Source organism: Eulemur rufifrons, chromosome 4 (genome assembly GCF_041146395.1).
Source record: "Eulemur rufifrons isolate Redbay chromosome 4, OSU_ERuf_1, whole genome shotgun sequence".
NCBI classification, from domain to species: Eukaryota; Metazoa; Chordata; class Mammalia; order Primates; family Lemuridae; genus Eulemur; species Eulemur rufifrons.
In genome coordinates, this window is record NC_090986.1 from 39,818,138 (window position 1) to 39,834,606 (window position 16,469).

A 16,469-nucleotide genomic window follows, 5' to 3' on the forward strand; every position below is an offset into this window, starting at 1 on the left:
TGAAAATTGCCTGCATATACGTTAATCACTTCTTAGGTTAGAATTCAGAGTATAACGTAGAGAAGTTGGCCAAACGCACACAAATCCTGTGGGAAACCACACACCCCCATTTAACCCCACCCTGCCTTTACTCCTTGGTACATTCATGTAAGAAATGGTGATTTTTCTTATTTTGGGAAAATAGAGTGGAGGATAGGTTTGGCATCTCTCTCTCACAGTTCAGCAACTTGCAATGTTTTTAGCAGTTGAGGAAAAACAAATATGACTTAAATAAGACAAGAGAGTTCACTATTTCACTCAAGGTATCATTACGAAAACAGAAAGATCCCTGTTGAAAAATGGTTTTATAGTCACTTGAGAGAACAGAGCATCGGAGCCAGTCCCTTAATTTAAAGAATTTCCTATCCTTATGTGTGACAGGATTCACCAGCTGACAGCTCCACTTGGAAACTCAAATAGGTGCTCATTTTGTGATGCCTGTAATGTGTAAAATTGCCAAGAAGTTAAAAGCAATGCAATCCAAAAACACAAGGAAGGGCAGAGCTGGCTGACAAGCAGAACAGCCTGTTGGAGGCTGACAAAATTTAATTGGAAAAAAGACAAAAATAATACAGTAAGTTCTAATTGTTATCATTTGGCAGGAAAACAAAGAATGTTATGCACATACAGCAGATGTATTTATGTTTGCAAAGAGAATTCAACTTACCTCTTTTGAGCAGAAAACTAGGACGTTTTTGGCTAACCAGCCTGCAGTGATTCCCCAGGTGGATACGGCTGAAATGAATGGGTACCTGGAGTTTATTCAGTGTAGTCTCAGCCTCTACCTGACTGTGTTAATGAACAGTTGAGAGGTTTCTCCCTCAGCGGCTGAGTCACTCAGGGAGGAGGTGGGTGGTATGAAACAGGGTGTCACCTTGTACAAATACCAATTCAATTAAAACAGTCTCACTCACGGGCCTACTGCCTTTGTTTGGTAAATTCTTGTTATGCCAAAAACAAAATATGCTCCTGTTATCACCCTTTTAACTGATATCAACAATACACACAACTATATCACTGACGAGATGGCATAGTACCAAATCTATTTTGGATATTCTTTTAAAAAACAAAACAAAAACCTCGAAGTGGCAGGAATCCCTACCTGCCCATAGCTCCTGTAAGGCAGGGGCACAGACACACACATAGGAAGTACACTGCTTCAAGGAAACAACTTCCTTTAGGAAAAAAAAAAAGTCCTCAGGAACCCAGAAACCCTGGGATCAGAAAACAGAAAAGCAATGTGTTACACAAATTCTATGCCTAGAATACTTTGTAAAACTATCAGAGGAAAAATATACCCTGGAATAAAAGAATTTTGATTCTTATGTTATTTCATTGTATATAAAAAATGGTAAAAGGATGTTTGAAATGTCTTTCAGAGCTGAGGGCAGCAGTAGGCTCCAATGTCAAAGGCTGCTTCTGCTGAGAGGAAGGAATAATGCAGAGGAGCCCTGCTAGGTGGGGGTTCCTATTACAGGTTCTGAAATACACCCTCCATAGTAGCCAAAGAGGCTTGAAAGAAGCTTAGCAAATCTGGAGCACAGCTGAGAGAAGCTGGGTCATTAGAATCTCCTGGGTCATCTTTATTCATCAGTCACACTAACAATTAACCAAATCCTCCTTTGCAAGACTACTCCTGAAAACCACGGTCCAGTGGAGCTATGCCCACAGAAATGACTATGACAAGAAATAGAAACATCCAGATTGGAGAGCAAGGCAATTGCGGTATGTGGTCATTATAAACTGGGAGATCACTTCCTTAATGTTCCTTAATGCTCCCTTATTCTGGGCTGAGGAATTTTAAAATCTAAAATGGAAAGCATTCTTTCAAAGTAAAACATATATGCATGTCTATTCATCCCTTTTATGGAATTTCATATGTGCAAAATATTTTTAAAATATGTTTTATATTTCTGTGATGCCCATAAATGTTGGTTGGATTGAGGATGGAAATTAATACTACAAATGAGAAAGTTGAAAAACAACTCAAAAATAAATTTGGCTCAACTCAAAAAGTAAATTAGAAGTTATATTCTAAACGAAGAGCTAAAACAGTTTAAGAGCTACCTTGTAGGACTAGTAGTAATTTACATTATAAAATGTTTAAATGCATGTTTTTGTCCTGCATAAAATATAGAACCAGAAAAATAAGTTTCTATCTTATAATGAAGTAAAGCTTCCCACATTATAGCTGTTGAGCTTCCAAACAATTTAAGGCTTTTGAGCTTCCAAGCAATTATTTTTGCATGTAATTAAAGGTTTCTCTTACTTTATATACCACAACAGCCATATCACTAAAGCAAACCAGCATCTTTTCATTTAGAATCAAATCTGTAGTATGAAAAAGGGCTAAGTCTAAACACTTGAGCAAAATTTAGAACCCCTCGTGCTGAGCACACACTGAACAAAAAGACTGCATCATATTTAAAATTTCACAGTGTGAAGAGGTCGAATAAAGAATGTGTTTGGGTGTGGAAGTGGCCAGAGAAGCTTAGCTTTGGTTTCACTCTGGCCTTGAACTGGGAAGCCTTCAGCATGCCTAGAATAACTTGGCTTCACCACACCTATTTCACTGCGAGTGTCAGAGTTCTTGAGGTCTCTTTAGAATGGAAGCTTAGAGTCTGAGATGGCAATGGTTTTATCTCAGGTGTCAATGCCAATTGATTGGTGGTGGCTTTCTGGAGGGATATGATGAAGTTTGTAAGGTAAGTCTGGACTCCAGGAGAGTGTCATGGTTAATTAACAATATCAACCACAGGTCTTAGATGGCGGAATGTTTGTTGACCCTGCCTTGTAAAATTAGACATTGCAACATCATATTGCTTTCTCTATGTGTTGGATACAACTAGCCAATAAAACAACCAGCCAAAATGAGCACTTATTACTACATAATAACAAAAATAGCAAACACTTATATAGCCCTTTTAATGTGCCAGGCCTTTCTCTAAGAAGCTTTCATACATTCATTTAATAATTGTTATTAAATGATTGTCACCTCCTCACTCCAGACAGATTTCAAAACTGATACTGAAAATGCAAATAATACAAAGAGGATAAATCAGCATCTCAAAACTTTCTAATCTATTATGCCAAGATTTTGAGGGTTTGAAAGACAGAGGGCTACCCATTTTCCTTCCAGATGGAGGAAACAAATATGTGCCTGTTAAAACAAAAGAGGTATTGCTAAGGTGGTAATTGCAGAGCCAATTTCTCTTTGGGAGTAGATAGATGTCAGAATTAATGAATTACCACCAGTGCTGCAAGAGCTGGTGCATTGCTTAATACACTTTGATGGCACCAGCATGATGTAGACCAATGGAGATCACAGCACAGAACCCAGGGGAGCCTGAGTTCAATTGGCTATACAGGATATTTATTACGGGCAAATCACTGAACCCTTATGCCTATGTCTTTTTTGGTGCAGTGAAATTGAGGACAACCATCACTTCACCAACTGAATAGATCACGATGACAATATTAGAGTTTTTTTAAAACAGAACTCCAAACCTGTGCTCTAGACTACACCAGGAGGGATCAGGAGAACTCAGTCCTGAGTTCCTGGGCTTTCTGGCTTTCTTCAAGCTTCAAAGAAGTAACTACTCTTGGCCTAAGAATTCAGCAGATTTTAGGCATTGTTGATGATGATTTTAATAATGATCAAAATAATAATAAGAGCAGCAACATGTGCCAAGTATGTGCCAATCACGGCTAAGTGCTTTACAAGTATTATTTCATTTGATCCTCACTAAATCCTACACTATAGGAACTGTTGTTATGCCCAATTACAGATGAAAAAACAAAAGCCCAAGATCACACAGCTAGAAATTAGACATGTCCAGGATTCCAATCTAAGTATGCTGACTGTGGAGCACACATTCCTGGTTATGAAGCTCCACTGACTCTCCAAAGTACCAGAGAGGAGAATGGGCACTTCGACCAAGAAACTGTTGCTGAACTCTGGACTACAGAGTGAGCTAAGGTTACAGCAGATCTCAGCCCAGACTAATAGGTGACAAAAAAATACTACGGCTTTAGCAGAAAATATATGTATATATGCATGTATTTATATTGTTCATAGTATCAAAAATAATATACGACAGCCCACATTCATTAACTTACAATACCAGAACCAGAGAATGACAAAGAATCGCTCCAAATTCTAGGGTCTTTTTGATAGTGTAGATATAGCTCACCATTTTTCTTTTTCTTCTAGATTATTTTTTAGAGCAGTCTTAGGTTCACATCAAAATTGAACATAAAGTTCAGAGAGCTCAAATATACCTCCAGTCTCCCCACTATCAACATCCCCCACCACAGTGGTAAATTTGTTACAGTTGATGAACCTACATTAACACATCATTATCACCTAAAGTCCATAGTTTACATTAGGGTTCACTCTTGTTATTGTATACCTCTGAGTTTAGACAAATGTATAATGATATACATCCACCATTATAGTATCAAACAGAATAATTTTGCTGCCCTAAAAATCATCTGTGCTCTGCTTACTCACCCATTTCTTCCCTTTAACCCCTCCCATCCACTGATCTTTTTACTGTCTCCATAGTTCTGCCTTTTGCAGAATGTCAAATAGTTGGAATCACACAGTATGAAGAATTTTCAGATTGGCTTCTTTCACTTAGTAATATGCATTTAAGTTTCCTCCATGTCTTGATAGTTCATTTCTTTTTAGTGTTAAGTAATATCCCATTGTCTGGAAATATCTCATATTTACGCATTCACCTACTGAAGGACATCTTGGTTGCTTCCAAGTTTTGGCAACTATGAATAAAACTGCTGTAAACATCCATGTGTGGTTTTCTTTTTAAAAATTTATTTATATATAATATTTTGAAACATTAATATATTTATAATGTTCAGAAACTAAAAAGTATAAAAAGGAATACAGTGAGAAGTCTTTCTCTTCCTCCAAGCCTGTCTCTCCAACAACAAAAAAACCAGTTAATAATTTCTTCTGGGTCCTTCTGGAAACATATATTCATATACAAACAAATATAAGATATGGAGATTTCCTCCATTTTTTACACAAAAGTTTGCATATTACATTGTTCTGAATCTTGCTTTTTTTCCTTTTACATTATATTCTGAAGATATTTCTATATTGATTTTTCACAGCTGCTGGGTATTTCATGGTATGGACGGTCCATAATCTGTCATCAATCCACTATTGATGGGCATTTCCATCATTTCTAAACTTCTGCTAACAAATAAAGATGCAGTGAATAACACTGTACATAAATCATTTGGCATGTGTGTGAATATATCTGTAAGATAAATTCTTAGAAATGTAATTGCTGGGCCCAAGGGTTTATACATTTGAACTTTAGTAGATGAATATTGCCAAACTGTCCTCTGTAATGCATTTACCGATTTATCCCTCTTGTCCTCATTTATCCTCTCCTTTCAATCATTTGTGCACTTAACAAACATTAAGTACCTACTATGCTCTAATATTGTTTTAGTCCCAAGGGACAGGAAAATTAATGAGATCCGGTTCTTGCTCACCAGGAAGTTACAATTTGTTTCGGAGGACAGACATTTAATTAAACAACTATAATACACCATGATAAAGTAATACAGAGCAATTTGCAAGGCCAGGCATTGCATGGTGCAGAGAACAGAGAGTTCTTCCTAGACCTGGGAGGTGATTTTGATGCTGAGTTTCAAAGTTTGAGTGGACAAATTACATGGTCAAGAGGGAGAAGAACCATCCATCCACTCTGCCATCCTAGATCTTCTTAACTTTTTCCAGATTTCTGCTTAATAATGAATATGTTGCTAGTTTCCTCCCTCCATTCCTGAACCAAAAGAGCAAGTTGGCACCCCAGCAACCCCAATTGCTCAGGGTGTTACGTGGCCACATTTTCCTGTTCTTGTGGTCTTCTGTGGACACTATAGCTGCACTGCACCTATAGTGCAATCCTACGGGCTGCAGGTGGAAATAAACAATTCCACAGGAATAGGACAGAAGAATTGCTTTTCCCCCAGCTAAAAAACTTAGAAAGGCAAATCAATTTTCCTAATTAAAATCTTTTAAACTCAGATTGCTAATTCATAATTTCATGATCTTTACTCCCAATTTTCCTCAATTCATAGTTAATTCTTCTACTTTATAGCAGTCTCTCCATTGCCAAATATTTAATGGTATTATATCGTAAGTCCCTGGAGATCAGAGGCCAGGCCTTCATACTTGTCCTTATGCTAACACACAGCATAGGTCTTGACTCACAGAAGCACTCAGTGTTTGTTGGCTGAACAAAGGAATAATGATCATACACAACAAATGTGCAGACACAAGGGGTATTCATTGTTTACAAAAGCCTGGTTTATCTGTTTTATGAATCTGATTTTACTACCAGATTTTTCTATTCCTGGCTAGAAGACTATAATATTATCTCTTCAACTCACCTGTAACACCCACTGCTTTCTTAAAACAAGGGAAGATTTCTCTACATTTTACAGAGATTGTCCCAGTAATAATTATCATAGTTGAACTTACTGCCCAAGGTTGGAACGTCCATCATCATTGCCTCCTGGCTCACCCTTTCTCCCTACTCTAAATCATGTCCAATTGATTCATCACTGAACCATGACCATCAATTTTACCTCCTAATTCAGCCTAACTCTCCTCTTCCACTTGACTCCCACCACCTGCCTAATTCAGGCCCTCACTATCTTGAGGGCACACTACTTTAATTACCTGCTATCTGTTCTCTTCTCATTTCAAATCTGACCCCGTTGAATCAGTCAGGCTCTTTCACGTTGTAAGGATTGGTTAATGAGAGCCTCAGTTGATGGGCTCACACTAACAGTAGCAGTTAAGCAGACCAGACCCACAGAACCCAAAGTGGTGATACTTAGAAATCTACAGTTTATTACAGGAAGAAGATACAGTGTACAGCTGCATTAAAGATAAGCTTCATAGCTAAAGGTTGTCTCACAGTAAAGGGTCAGAGGGGCCACGTGCAAGCTCCAATTCTCCTTCTTCTATGAGATTCTTCTCAGGATCCACTTTCTCTCTCAGGTCAAGAACCACTGACTTGTGAATGGAACACCCAAAGGCAGTGTCAGCTGGGATTTCCTATTCCCTGCTGGACATGTAGGCATATCCTGCTATGTGACCAGGGCTTCTGGGGTCTCACCAGATACTAACTGTAAGTCTCACCGTTACTAGTAAACAGTGCTGATCAGCTAGTGCAAATCATTCTGAAACTCTTAGGGTGCATGGCAATGAAGCAATGCTACCAATCAGTATGATTTGGACATGTTGAGTGCAGTGCAGCTCATTTATGATTTTAGTAGAATAACTCAGGCTAATTCCAGGCATGCTAACATTAACATTCATAGCACAGAGGGTTTAGTCTGAAGACATGGGACTACAAGGAAGACAGGATAGTGTCTCAGCAGCCTTATAGGTGTTAAATAATAGTTGCTGCTGGTTATTTTGTAAAAATAATATTAGTTGTCCAGTACAAATCTGGGGACCCAAGAGAATCTCTATGTGTCTCCCATGTTCATGACTTAGTTCTCTAACTTAGATTCTCAACCTGCTTCTTCTTTCTACGGTGCTGCCAATTTGTCATAGTCTCGGCAGGTTTCAGTTTAAATCCCCTAAGAGAGATCTGTTTGAGTCACTCTCTCATACTGCATTCCTATGGGTAGAGTTCCTGCACCAGGCCATCTGTTGGATCTCTGGCTAGTCATAAGGAACAGTTTTGGTCAGACACCTACCCCATCTCAATCAGCAGTGACCAAGGTCACTGCACTTTATGGTTCAAAGCATGGTTCCCTTAAGCCTTGGAACTGCTCAGAAGTGGGCTACAGGCATGGTTCACATCCCATTGTAAATATCTCCCCAGGAAAGACAGTCCATCCTCTAAATCTATTAATATTTCTCCAAAATACAGATGCAATCATGTCACTCACCAGCTTCCAACTCATCATAATTTCCCCATGTCCCATAAAATTCAAATTACATACACAACTCTGTTGTCCAATGCAGCAGCCACTAGCCACATGTGGCTATTTAAAATTTAAAGTAATTCAAATTAAATAAATTTAAAATTCATTTCTTCAGTTACACTAGTCACATTTTAAATACCATATTGGATAGGGAAGATAGGAAAAGGAGAAAACAGGTCTAGAATGTCTTTTTTTTCTTATAAATGAAATTTTCTTTTACACACTGTATCTAGAAGCAGATACATAAATTCTTATACAATCAATTTCTAAAAATGTGCAAGAAATTACTATAATTTGTTTACAAACCAAATCAATGCACTTTGGGTAATTCATTCTGTGGGGTTCTCAGTACAAATTAGAATGCCTTTTTAAAAATTATATTTGTTTTTAATTTTTTTTCACCCACGTGTGCCAGAACGAGATAGAATGCCTTTTTTAAGTCACTTGCAACTATTCCAGGCTTATCTCTCACCACTTCCCCACATGTGCCCTAGGCTCTAGTCACATTGAAATCCTTGCTGTTGCTCAAATGTGCTGTAATACTTTAGGCCTTTGATATCTGTCCCATGTCTACGGCCATACCAACCTGCACGCGCCCGATCTCGGAAGCTAAGCAGGGTCGAGCCTGGTTAGTACTTGGATGGGAGATATCTGTCCTTAAGTCATGCCTGTGATCTGAGCTACCCTTTTTCCTTCTCACCTTGTGATCCCTCATTCAGCCTAAAAGGCCCAGCAAACAAAACCTGTTCTGTGAAGATTTTCCCACCATATCAGACCCCAAACACAGGTAATCTCCCTCTTTCTCTCCGCTCTGAAAGAACTCTGAATATTCTTCCATTATAGTACTTAACTACATTTTATGATAAACTAGGTGTACCCAGGACATGACATACTGTTCTAGAATACCTTACTAGAGGAAGCAGCATAAGTAGTGCTTAAAAGCACGGACTTGGGTGTCAGAGAGCCTCTGCCTCATGACTACTTGAGTAACCATGTGCTAGTCATTTCACTCCTCTTGTCTCAGTTTTCTCATCTGTGAAATAGGGATAATTGTGAGGATCAGTGTGAGGATCAACTGTGTTAATACAGAAGAAAGACTTAGAATACGGCCTGCAACTAGGTAAGGTGCTACCTAAAACTTAGCTCTTTGTAAACTACTAATGTATTTTATTTATATATACTTAGAAGTATATCTGAGAAGAACAAGAATGTAAGCACAATTAATAATCCCACTCTTCTCAAATACATGTACTGTGTCCAAGGGTCAAGCTCTTTAACAATGTTGTTCATGGACATCATTAGTTGTCTAAGACTAAATGCAGGTTTTAGAAGATGTATGAAGATTCTCTCTCGAGCCAGTCCCTGAAACTTATTGATGGCTTTACAAAAGGCTCATAATGCAGGGAACTCTCATTTTTTGACTGACAAAAAATTATTTATAAAGGACAGAATGAGAGGTGCCCATGTGGAGTGCAATGTTTACTGCATAATTCATTTCTCTTAGATGATAACTTCTTGTCATTCACACTCTCTTCTATTTGGCATGGCATTTCTCTCTTCTTAGATTAATATTTCTTCCCTTTCCTCAGTGTTCTCATATCCATCATGTTTCATTTCTTTCTTGAAATCTATTTTATTTCTCCTCCACCAAGTCACTGTTGTATTAGTTTTCTACTGCTGCTGTAACAAATTAAACACAAACGTGGTGGTTTATAGTCACACAATGTATTATTTTATAGTTCTGGAGGTCAAAGGTCCAAATCAGTCTCATGGGCTAATGTCAAAGTGTTGGCAGAGTAGTGCCTTCTGGAGGCTCTAAGGAGAGAATCTATTTTCTTGCCTTTCCCAGCTGCATCCCTGGTTCACAATCCCTTCCTGGTGTCATTCTAACCTCCTGCTCTGCCATCGTTGTCTCTTACCACTGACTCTAATCCTCCTGTCTCCCCCTTATAAGGACACTGTGAGTATATTTGGCCCACCTCGTAATCCATGATAATCTCCTCATCTTAGCATCTTTAATTTAATCACATCTGCTAAGTCCTTTAGGAGATAACACATTCAGAGGTTCCAGAGATTAGGACGTGGTTATCTTTGGGGATCATTACCCAGTCTATCACACCAAGTTCTTTATAACTTCATTCATTTTTACAATTTTAAAAAATAAATGTTCCTTTAAATAAATAAAATTCAAAATGCATGCAATCATTTGATTTAGTAAATAAACACAAAAAAATTCTATGCTCTCATGACTTTTGTTAAGTTAAAACGGTGACATACTTAAAATTACATCTCAAATTTTATACTTAAAAACCAGGTAAACAAATGCAAGAAACACATGTAATTTTTACAGCCATTTTCTACCTTCCATTCATGGGTGATGCAAACAGTCATAATTTAACAGGCATGTTTTCAAATGACCACTGGATGCTTGAATATCGGTTGCAATGATTGTGTGAAAACCGTTCCTGGCGAAATCTTGGGGGAACATACTACCTAAGCTGAATATATTACCTATGCACATACATGTATATTTATATTTACACATCTATAATACATATATTAGATGTGTATATATATATATATAAAACACATATATATCAGATAAATACACACACACATGTTGATAACTCTACTTGTGTCTATCTTCCCTATCATAATGTAAGCAACTTGAAGGTGGAGGCCGGAGCTTATTTATCCTTAAGTCCTCAGTGGGCCTGACCTAGCCAGTTCTCAGAGGTGGTTTCTTGGTTGAGTATATTTTCATTACCATGTGACACATGGGACAATGGAACAGAAGCCACCAACAAGAAAATGAAATCACCAGACTCTTTCTTCTCCTGTTTCTTCCTCTCAGTGTCTCAGCCTTCAATAGGATAGACTAGAGAAATATGGTTCAAACAGTCCTCCCCATTCATGCTAGTGTTTCTGTTGCTATTTTCCTTTAGTTCTTACACATTCTGATTGACTGAGTCTCTCAAACCACCTGGTATCCCAAAACTGTGTCCTTGCTCCTCCCCACACATAATATCTGAAACTGAAATGTGTCCCCAGCCTCTCCTGCTCATTTCCTCCTCCCGCCCACTGTTTCATCCCTTCCACTCACTTCTCCCACCTCTTGTATTTCTCCTCACAATTCAACTTCAAATTGTCTCCCAGTTTCTTAACTTTATATAATCAGACAGTAAATCCTCCATAAGAGAGAAAAGAATTCTAGAAAAATTTTAGTTTCCAAGCATTACTGTAGACCCATGGATTATCCTTTATTAAAACAAAACTTGTGATCATTTTAATGGTGTCCCTAGAAAACAGGAATTTTCAAATACTTTGGAACAGGTATATACACTTTATTATTGCTTTAATTTTACGACAATGCCACCCTGCCAATACCCCAATCGACTCCTAACCAAGTTATTTTAACTAAAAGTTTTTAACAAATAGTTAGCCTCAATAATTTGGGAGTGTGTGTGTGAGATAGAGAAAAAGAGAGAGAAAGACAGAAGGCTTGAGGTCATTGAGAATACCATGAGGTAACTGCTTTTTTATTTCATGAATGCATCTTGTGCTCTTTTTAAATTTTTGATACTGCATATCATGCAATACTCCCACTGTTCCACTTTCCACTGGATGCTAGCCTATGATCCTCTTGAGTAAAAGCCTTTTCAACGTAGCATATGTGCTTTCTGTTCTTGGAATCCAACACTGGAGTTCCTACCATTGCATCTGACCTACGCTGTCATGGATAGAATGTTTTTCCCCCTCAGAAGCACTCACAAAACCTGACTTGTTTATCCAGTCTAACTATAATTCTGCAACACAGAAACAGGGAGTGGACCTTGACGTTACACACCCATGGCCAACCCCACATAGAAAGGCTGGGAAATGTCATTGTTTGATCTTTGCTTATGCAAGAACACCAGTCTGAAAAGACCCACAACCACAGGACATAAAGGAAGTCAGCTGACTTCATGTTCCCTCCTCCCCTGTCTGACTCCTGGAGCAGCTCTGTGGCTCATCCCAGTGTCCACAGCCACTAAGGGTCCAGGGCAGGTCCCCAGGAAAACAACTGGAATTGCCTTTCGTTCACAGCCAAAATCACGTGATTGTTTTAGATAATTGCGCCTTCCTGGCACCCCAATATTGCACTAGATGAGCCTCCGCACACATCGTGCACTGTTTTTCCATAAGCCCTGTCAAACAAGTAGGGGTAGAAATGTAGGAAGGAATAAAGAGATATTAAGTGCATGCTTCTTTTCTAAATAAATGCATTTCCTTGTGAAGGTTTGGAAAGTGTCATAACTAAAGCCTCCACCATTGATAGAAAAAGGTATCTGAGGCTAAATGGCAAATTATGAGCTAAAATAAAATGTTTTCTAAGTTGATGTGTTCATGTCACAGAATCAAATATTCTTCATGTAACCTACATATGAATGTAAACCACCGTTACTTGTCCATTTACTTAGTAAAGTTTGTTCAGTCTATGCATTCTTATTTTTATCTCAGATCGTAGAAAAGGGCATATATAAAGCACATTATCCTAACATTATTAATACTTATAAGCATATATTCCCTCTCTGCCTTTCCTTTCCCAACCAAAGTTTATTTTGCATTTATAAAAATAGATAGGTTCCAATGAAAAAAATTAAATGAGAAGAAAAAATCTGTCTTACAGCAAAAGTAATTCCCAGTGGGTTTCTAATGAAGCCACCTTATAAGGTCCATTGTCCTTCACTCTTCCTTTCAAATCTTTACTTCTCCCAACAGTAAGGGGAAAAAAATCTGGAGTTGAATTGGGTGAGGTAGCCCATAGGAGTCTCCAAGAAAGTAAGACAAGACTCAACAGTGAAGCAATGGGTCATACGATCAAAACAGCAGCTTCAAAATCCACCTTCTCTTTTCCTCACTCAGCAGAGCCCATGGCAGACAGAAACTGGGGCTCTTTCAGTTGCCACCTAAGTTGACTGCAAAGACTGCAAGGGAAGAGCATCAACATATTTCACAGATTTTGCAGAGGCAAATCAAGAAAGTTAAAAATTATGTCAGTGAAATCATTTTCTGCAAGTAAACAAACTTATTGAAAAACTACAATAAAAATTTACCATCTGGAGACCTCAGTGGACCACTTCAGATACCTCTGGGCAAATTCCTAACCACAGTAAACAAATTCTAATGTTCCATCTGAAGTTCCTACCGCCCTTTGCACAGCTGGGCAGCTTCTTGGGTCTCCTGGAAAAGGTATGCAGCCTGCCCTGTGGGCTGGCCCACCCTTCACAACCAAACCTGACAAGGCTGAGCAAATACAGTCTCAAAGGCAAAGACATTCTTTAGGGATTGTGCAAAGGAATTTGGCAGCTGTGTCTTCCCCAGAGGTGTGGCATAAAGAACAAGTTCCTCAGCCAGGGGCACAGGATTATCTACAGCCTCTCACAGGAGAAATCACCATTAAAATGTACGTATCCAGAAATCCACCTTTACATTAAAATGCCTGTAAGCCTTCCTCTGCTGCTAATACCTTTAAGATATTTATTTAAACAAAAAAGTTACTTGTATTGAACCAAGTAAAGGATGGAACCAATTCAGGGTATTTTGCACAAATATCTTTTCTCCTCCTCTCTTTTCTTCCTTCCCTGATTTTTATGGTATAGCCTGAGAATCCAGTAAGGATGACTCAAGTATCTCTTATGTGCCAGGACGGTAGATAGGCCTTACACCCAGAACAGACCCTCCACAGAATTCTTTTTCAGTCCTATAGGGCACTGTGTGAGCAGAGACATACCAATGTCCTTTTAACCATAACCTCTTTTCCACAGGCCAGGTCAGTTGTGGGAAAAGTCAAAGGCTTGAGAGGAATTTGGTTCCAGCTCCTAACTATTTATCACCAGGATTCCTAGTAGACCCAACCTAAGGTCACTGCCTTTCTATTTTTCTACTTTTGATGTTAACTTTGAGCAGGCTTTGCCACTGGGTGATGAAGGTGCTATTACTCCGTGGGCCTTTCTGTGGGAGGGGAGGAGCCGCCTGCTGAGTGAGTGAATCAGGAGACTGCACAAGTGAGCTGCGCTGTCACCCAGGTCAAGGGCTGAGTCTTTCTTGATTCTCAGTGGGAGTCAGCTGTCACAGCCCTGTGAGTCACCTGTGAACTACGCATGACCCTCATGGATGCCAGAATTGAGTGGGTGGAGCATTGAAGAATTTGGGGGTTTGTTGTCTTTTTGTCTTTTCAATAAGGAACACTCTTTGACTTGTCCATGGGTAGGGGTAAATAAAATACTAGGGCAGAAAGACAAGCTAAAAAACAAGAAGGATGCTGGAGAAAGAAGCCATACAAAATGTCTGTGGGATGTTATCAGCCCTTTGGGACTAGGTTACAGTTAACTCAGGGACAGAAACCTGTACTGTCTCTAATCATTTCTGTTTGTGGCCTGGAGCCAAAATTATGAGTGGATAGTGATTTGCAGCCATTTCCTCTCCCCGGCCCATTCTAGAGCATTTGAGCATTGCCCACTCGGCTTTACCCTCTACTTCCTGTTTCCCAGGTTGACTCTCAGGAGGAAAGTAATCACAGCCAAAGATCAAACCCACACACCATAAGACCTGCACAAGATGCAGGAGAAGGCAGCTGACATGTCCTTAAAGTCTACTGTATGGTGAGGAAGGAGGTGATAAGAAAGCAAGAGGGCAGGAAGAGGGATTATGAACTGGAGCCAGTAATTGGGAGATAAGGAAGGGAGTGGGAGATGCCCTGCAGTTGCTGAGTGCTGGAGAAGTACTACTCAAAAAAGTTTGATTGCATGTACCTACCAACATAAAAACATTTTGAGCACATACCATCTATAGACGTGTTCACTTATTTTTAAATTAAATATTTGTACTTTTGTGTATTTTGTGTTGTGCAGATTATCTGTGGGCAACCCAGCACTATCCGTCTTCCAAAATCTTCGATTTGCAAGGGCTAAAATATTAGGAACTACGTTTCTCAGAATGTCTGCCAGCAGGCTTTTGGGTTATATTCAGCCTGTGAGAGATATTCACACAGGCTTTGGAAGGTGAGATAGGAGTAGAAATCATAATATTGTTTCTGAGCCACAGACAGGCAGATCGTGTGTTTTGGCAGACAGCAGATCGTTTCTGAAAGCTTCCCAGCATCGTCCTGTGAATTATTTCATTGCAGTGGTGAACGGGCAGCTGAATCATGGTTAGCCATTTCCTGCAATTCCTGAAACTCCCTGTTTCATGAAAGCCATCAGCAGCCTTGCTTAAACATCAATCCTCCAGCCTTTTGGTTTCCTTGGCAGAAATCTGACTTTACCTTATAAAGCATAATATACAAATAGAAATTTAAAAGGATAACATAAATATTATTTTAATTATTTTATTTTAGAAATAACATAAAAATTTTTTTCTTAATAAAAATGTGAATCGTGAGCCAAATAAGTCTCTTTTCTTTATAAAGTACCCAGCCTTGGGTATTTTGTTACAGAAACACAAAATGGACTAAGACAGTGCCATTTGATATTTATCTGTGGTAGGCTGAATAATGGTCCCCTCAAGATATCCACATCCTGACCCCTAGGACCCGTGAATGTTACCTTCCATGGAAAATGGGATTTTGCAGATATGACTAAATTAAGGATCTTGAGATGGGTAGTTATCCAGTGGGCCCAGTGTCATCACAAGCATTCTCATAAGAGGGAGACAGGAGGGTCATAGTCAGGTGATGTGAGGATGGAAGCAGGGGTTGTTGGAGAGTCACAGGCTGAGAGTCAGTGAAAAGTGAGGGTTCTGTTGCCGACCCTGCACTGTCAACACCTGGCACACCCTATGAGGCACATGACCATGTGACACACATACCGAGCAAGGGCACCAATGTCAGCTCATGTAAATATTGGCAAAATTGGATTTCGTCATTATTTCTCAAGATTTAAAATATATACAAAAATTTTAACATTTTGTATACCATAACGTTATCTATAATTATATATTTTATAATTCCTAATACTAATTATATATAATAGAATAAAAGATATAATAATGTTTTGTAATAATATATTATTTTAAAATTTTTCCTGCAACCCAGTGGATTGTCTTGTGTGAGTCACAACTTTAAAATGCAGCCTATGTAAGTGTTAACAGCACCCTTTTTGAAAATGCCAGAGATGCTACAGAGAGCCACGGTGGCCTATTTCTGCTGTTCGGTTAAGCATGCTGTTTGTGATCAGGTGGGAGGAAGCCCCATGCTCCTCTCCTCTCTGGGTCCTCAGGAATTCACCCACCTGATATTGCAATCGACAAACCCGCCCCAGGGCTACCAGTGCTCCGCTCTCCAACATCTGCCTCTGTCACCCCCATAAGCTCCAGAACTGCTCCCCTGTTTCTGTGGGGCTGGTTTGTTAGTCCCCTTCTACTGTTGGTGCAACTAAGCCTGCACTGTCTCTGCTGGCTGGGAGCCC

The 16,469-nt window shown here is 39.2% G+C and overlaps 1 protein-coding gene across 4 annotated transcripts in view; it reads right to left on the reverse strand.

The window, feature by feature from the left end:
* Positions 1-16,469, reverse strand: part of SCEL (sciellin) — a 162,631-nt gene that overhangs the window by 101,785 nt on the left and 44,377 nt on the right. For 3 of the 4 annotated variants that reach the window (XM_069467136.1, XM_069467135.1, XM_069467133.1), the window contains exon 1: positions 707-826. The exons of the other annotated variant lie outside the window; for it this stretch is intronic. The gene's annotated coding sequence lies outside the window, so the exon portion shown is untranslated. Of the gene's footprint in view, positions 1-706; positions 827-16,469 lie in introns of those variants that run through there. 4 annotated transcript variants of the gene reach the window in all.